The sequence below is a fragment of the Pyxicephalus adspersus genome, chromosome Z (genome assembly GCF_032062135.1).
Source record: "Pyxicephalus adspersus chromosome Z, UCB_Pads_2.0, whole genome shotgun sequence".
Lineage (NCBI taxonomy): Eukaryota > Metazoa > Chordata > Amphibia > Anura > Pyxicephalidae > Pyxicephalus > Pyxicephalus adspersus.
The window spans coordinates 58,301,030-58,307,262 of record NC_092871.1 but is presented as its reverse complement, the minus strand read 5'-3'; positions in this window follow the sequence as shown (position 1 = coordinate 58,307,262).

Sequence of the window (6,233 nt, the reverse complement as noted above, 5' to 3'; positions counted from 1 at the left end):
AGAGGGATTTAGTTCTGAGAGGGAGTCTTTACAAATGATGGAAAGATAGAGGTTATGACTGAGGACAGCCAGGTAAGCAGCATTTTCAGAAAGAATTTATCAAAGGCAGCCTACTAAGACAGGTTTCTTTTTTTACAAATAGGCATTTTAATGTATTTGTTATTTTTTGTTTTATAATATAAATATAATAAAATATAAATACTTTTACCTGCATGTCGGAAATGTCACTATGCTTCTCTATACCAGATAGTGTCGGCTGTGCTGGGGTAACGGATCAGTTTTGATCAGGAATCCTTATCAGCTTTGTATAATCCACCAGCTTTATGAATACTCTATATAACTTCTATAAAATGGGCCTAATAAATTCTGTAAAATGTCTCCAAAGTACTTCCAATGTAACAATCTAAATCATATACTGTTCTGCTTTAGCCCAGTAATTCAAAGTCATTGGCTGCTAATTCTGCATTACACAGTGTAAAATCAACCATCCAATCAGTCTAAGTTCCATTTTTTGTTTGTTTTGTTCATATTTGCTTGCCTGTGATTGAACATTCTTTACATAGCGATTTTTTCTTGGATTCACTAAGCCAGGGGTGTCCAAACATTTTGCAAAGAGGGCCTGATTTGGTGAGGGGAAAATGTGTGTGGGCCAACCACAAACCAGGGTTAGTATGGGCGTGATCTGCGTTGCTCCCCCACAGCACACGCCCATCAGGGTGACGTAGGGGATTCCGATTATGCCCGCCGAGCATCAGGTCATTAATTGCAAGGTGGTTGATGAACTCTAATGAAATATAAAATAGCTTTTTGTATGCGCGTATTTTATATTGTGGTCAACAGTGATAGCAGGCTGTATATTATTGATTTTATTAAAAACAAGGTATGCTGGCTGGTAGAAATCTGAACATGGATCGCAATTGGCCCCCGGGATGGACTTTGGACATGCCTAGACTAAGCTAAGTGAATTACCTTTTGCAGAGTAATCATTCTCTTTGCTAGGTAAACTGCCTAAATCCTGTTGGTAAATTAACCCCAATGGGTTTTGTAAATTTGATCACAATTTTTTTTATATCTTTACTCTAAAGGTTTATATCCTCTTCACTGTAAAGAAACATGTACAAAATACTCATATAGGCAAAACTTTTTACTTACCATCTGAATATGTGAGAAAAGGAGAACATACCCTGTATGGTGTAGTTATTGTATGGTTACTATAAACTGCTATTTTTGTTACTTTTGTAACCTTCTATAGATTGTTGTGAGAAAAAAGCTTGATGATTTTCTAGAAGTACATAAAATAAATGGGTATTAAAGTTTAAAAGGAATGACACTAGAGACTGTTTATCCAGGGAACATCCAATTGACTCAAGGAACTAAGGATTTTTCCTCTGTGGCATTAAATTGAACCAGGTTTATGAAGGGTTTTTGCTGTCCTCTGGATCAACTATGCATATATTGTTCTATCTGGAATATGGAGGTTTCCAGAATGTTTAGTCCCCAAATAGTTGAACTTGATGAATTTGTGTCTTTTTGTTCAGCCTGACTATGTAACTAATTCTACTAAACAGGTTTGATTCAATGGCCCTGATTCATCAAGCAAAATCGGAAGGGCGCTCACGCATTTGTTTTCGCGATCCAAAATCGGAAGCAGTCGTGCAATTCTGCAACTGAATGAGCTCGCGGCCGGAGCTGCTCATCCCCGGTAGCTTTTTACTGGCGAGCTTGCATTAAAAGTCACTGTTCCCCTAAAAAAGCATTCTTTCTAATGGCAGACATATTACTCTTAGTCCTAAAAAAAAATGTTTGTGCCGTTCAAATGTTTAAAACATGTATGCGCTAAGAAAAAAGCATATTTTAAAATGACATTTCTTTTCTCTTAGGCAAGAGTTAATCAAGTTAAACCTATATAAAAGCGTTTATATATTACGATGCCTGATCGGAGTAGCCGCCTGCTGGTAAACCTTGCGACTGTCCGCGCGCGAAGCCGTCGGACTTGATTTTCCCACAAAAGTCACAAGTACACACACGTTCTTTTGTTTGCTTCTTATGTATATGTGTGTGTGTGTATATGTGTGTGTATATATATATATATATATATATATATATATATATAATTGTAATTACTATAGTTATTATAATAATAATAATTTTACACACAGTTTAAAAAGACAATTGTGATTGTTTTTAAGCTGTTCCTTCCTCTGAATTATTTGTAAGGCTAAAAACAACACAATTGTCACAATCTAACTCAGTTGTTTTATGCTCATAGTTATGCGCCAAACTTCGGGAGCATGTAGCTCATAGTTGTGCGCCACGGCGGACCCGCTATGTGCGCCTGAACTGTTCTATCAGTTAAAAATGCACTGCATTCCTCATTAAGGTAAGTTTGGATTCCTGTATATTGCATGTTTTGCTTCATATGCACTCATGTATGTATAGACATGATTGCACATACAACCAAATATGTACACATAGAAAAGAGAAATTAAAAGAAGAAATAGGCAAAGAGGGCTTTTTGGACCATATTGGTTCACATTGCAAAGATTGCCTATTTCTTCCTATGATTTTGGATTTGGCATTGGAAGATATACACTGGATATTGCTTACATTGAATAAACACCCTGAAAGGCTTGAAAAGCAACAACATATGTTTGGCTCAACGTGAAACATAACAAAAAATATATACAAAAAGTATGATTAATATAAAATATATGCGCGTAACTATGCGCAACACCGGAACACTGGCTAAAAGCGGGTACTGATGCGCATACAGCAGGCGTACGTGCAAATGCGTGGCATGGCCACGTTTTGCAGTAGGTGGGAGTTAACCAGGAAGTTGGAGATCTGCACATCATGCCGCACCCGTTGTTTGGAGAGAGGGACCAGCACTTAATTATTAAGGTAAGTGATTTTTTGGAAAAGTTTTAGGGAGGGGGATTATTTTTACTACAATAACCCTATTTGTGTCCATGTTTGAAACACATTGAAATGTGTTTTATGCATATTTGCACATTTCAATGTGTTTTATGCATCATGCATGTTTGCACATTTCAGTGTCTATTTTATGCATCATGCATGTTTGAAACACATTGAAATGTGTTTTATGCATCATGCATGTTTGCACATTTGAATGTGTTTTATGCATCATGCATGTTTTCACATTTCAATGTGTTGTATGCATCATGCATGTTTACACATTTCAATGTGTTTTTTTTTAAACATTCTTTATTTAAAATTTTTAAAAACGGGGTACCATAAAAACGGGGGAGGGGATATAGGATATCGCAGGATCAGTATTAAATCAAATAAACAGGCACATATCGATATACCAACCATAATAGCAATCCAGTCATGTCAGTGCAAATTTGTAACAACAATGATACAATATAAATTAGAAAGTGCAAGTAAAAATAAACAGAAGAATAAACTGTAATTAAAGAACAAAACCAAATAGTATACTGGGTGGGGGGGTTGGAACACAAAGGGAAGGAGGCGGGGGAGAGAGTAAGAGGAAAAGTACACCAGATGAGGGGTCTCTTCTAAAGGAAAAGCTAGAAGTGTGAGGGCCAAACTTAGAATTCAGTCAGAGGAAGCAAGGTCTCAGTATTCGGTAGTAAGCATAAATTGTGACCAGTTATACCAGGTGTGAGCCACTTTCCTGCCAGTGCCCCTCACAGTGGAGCTAAGATCCTCTATACGATGAATTTCATTATCTTTACTCAACCACTAGTCAATTGTGGGTGGAGTCGGATTTCGCCAGCGAGCAGCAATTTCCAATTTTTCGAGCACTTCAGTTAAGAAGGAGGCCTGGCCGGTATTAGGAAGATAGACAGCGGCTAGAGTGACTGTAGAGTCTTCTAAAGACCCCTTAGGAAAAATAAACCTGCCGTCTGGGCAACTTTGATGCTCCTTGAGATGCCATGTAACAGAGGAGGCTATCAGGATACTCACCCCTTTAGATTTAGATGCATCAGTACAGCTATGATATGCTATCGGGTACCTCTTATCACCCAATCTCGGAACCCTATCTGCCCGGAAGTGGGTTTCCTGTATGAAAGCTACTTGTGCCTTCAGCCTATATAATTCTGCCAAAATGGGAGAGGGTTTTTCAGAAGTATTCAACCCTTTAACATTATATGTAACAACTTTGACCTTACCCATCATGGTGAGAGAGGGGCGGCTTTTCCAAGTTATCCCAGTAATAGTGGTGTTCTCAAGAGCCTAAGGAAAGAACACGGGGGTGGCTCAGACAAGGGGGGGGGGGGGGGCAAGGGGAGGGGGATGGAACAATGTACAGAACAAAAAGACAAACAAGTAATACCAGAGAAAAAGAAAAAAGAACAATAAACAGTAAGCGCAGATCAGCTGCGCAGATTCCCTTGGAGGGGGTGGCTCAGGTGGTCAGGACGAGGCCCTCACCACCCGGGCCGGGCCTATCATTATAAGCCAATAAAAGTATTGGATGAGATAGCAAATGTAAGCTGTACGGGGGAGGGTACGAGTGTACATCCACAATCTCCAAAAGGAAAACATTATCAAAAACTATAACAATATTAATAGTATCAAAGCAGTTCAGTGAAGAAAAAAATCTTACATATAAAGTTCCTTCATGGGCAAGCAATCTGGACCCACCAAGGAGGGGGACAACCAGTCCTCATGTATCAGGGTAACAGCAAAACCCCCTGGCGGATTGGTCTACAGTCACGGAGGGGCCTGCGAGGTGTTGTGCACTTGATCACTGTTGGACTTCCTCTTTGCCTGCTGCCATTCAGAATTCGGAGGGGTTAAAATCGGGGGAAGCGTAGGCCAGTCAAGGAGGTTGAGTTGGGGAAGCTAAAAACGTCGCCAAGAAGGTAGCCAGGTCCCCCAGTTGGCGAAAGGTAGCAGATTTGCTACCTCTGTGAGCGAAAAGTTGAAATGGGAAGCCCCATCTATATTTAATGTTATTGTCTTTCAGCAGTTGTAGCAGCGGTTTCAGTGCTCGGTGCAGTGCCAAAGTATTGCGGGAGAGATCAGTTAGGAGTAGAATGGGATGATTGTTGAAAGTGAACTCCTCCTGTGACCTGGCTTCTTGCATGATAAGTTCTTTAAGATGGAAAGAATGGATTCGGCAGATCACATCTCTTGGTCTATCTGGATCCTGGCTTTTTGGGCCCAGAGTTCTATGAATGCAGTCAATTTCTATAGTATTATCCCTAGGTCTCTGCAGGAGTTCATTAAACAGAGTCATCGCTGCTGCATGGAGGTCCTTTGGTTCTATCGATTCTGGGAGTCCCCGAATCCTTATGTTGTTACGGCAGCTCCGATTCTCCAGGTCATCCTGCTGATACATAATTTGTTGCAATAGCATTGAGTGTTCATTAAGAATATGGACATGGGTCTGTACGTGTTACGGAGATCTTCCGTCGTGCGTTCAACCTCCTCTATTCTAGAGCCGAGGTCCGATCTGAGTGAAGCTAGTTCAGAACGTAGAGAGTTTTGGATGCGCACAAGATAAGATTCAAAGTCTGCTTTGGTAGGCAGAGACTTCAGGTAGGCATCTCTATCCCATACCTCGGTGGGGTCCATGGACTTTGTGGAGGGCTTGTCAGGCTTGAGAGGGTCCTTATCTTCACCCACTAAGGAGGGAAAGTTAGAAGCAGAGTCCTTCTGAGTAATGTCAGGGGGTTCCAAACTAGATATGGAGGTCTGTGCAGTGTTGAATCTAGTGTTAGGACCCCCTCCACTAGGACCAGGAGTTTTGGAACAAGCAAAAACAGTTCCTATTTCTTGTTTTTGAGAGGATTGGCTATTCGGCCTCCCCTTGCCCATGTTTCAGAAGAGGGAGGAACATGCACATAAAGTTGCACTAGAGGATGTAGCACATGGAGGTAGGGGAGTAGAGTACAGGGTGTCATGCATGCAGGATGGCCGCTTGGCTTTCAAAAATATGGTGATACTTGGTGTCAGAGAATCAGGCACATAGGAAAAGTAGTAAAGAAAGTAAGTAGTAAATGAGTACCTATAAGGCACCAATATACTGATCAACAAGTGTAGGTGTATGTTGTAGAAAAAGCTTGAATCTCGTTCTCCTTTTAGGATGGATTTGGATGCTGATGCATTACAATACAAGGTGCCATGTGCATAAGATGTCTGCCTGTTGTTCAAATTACAATAGAGGGATACTGGATGTCAGAGAATCAAGCATACAGGGCATGCAATAGAGGGTTTGTCAAACAAATAAAGTCACACAA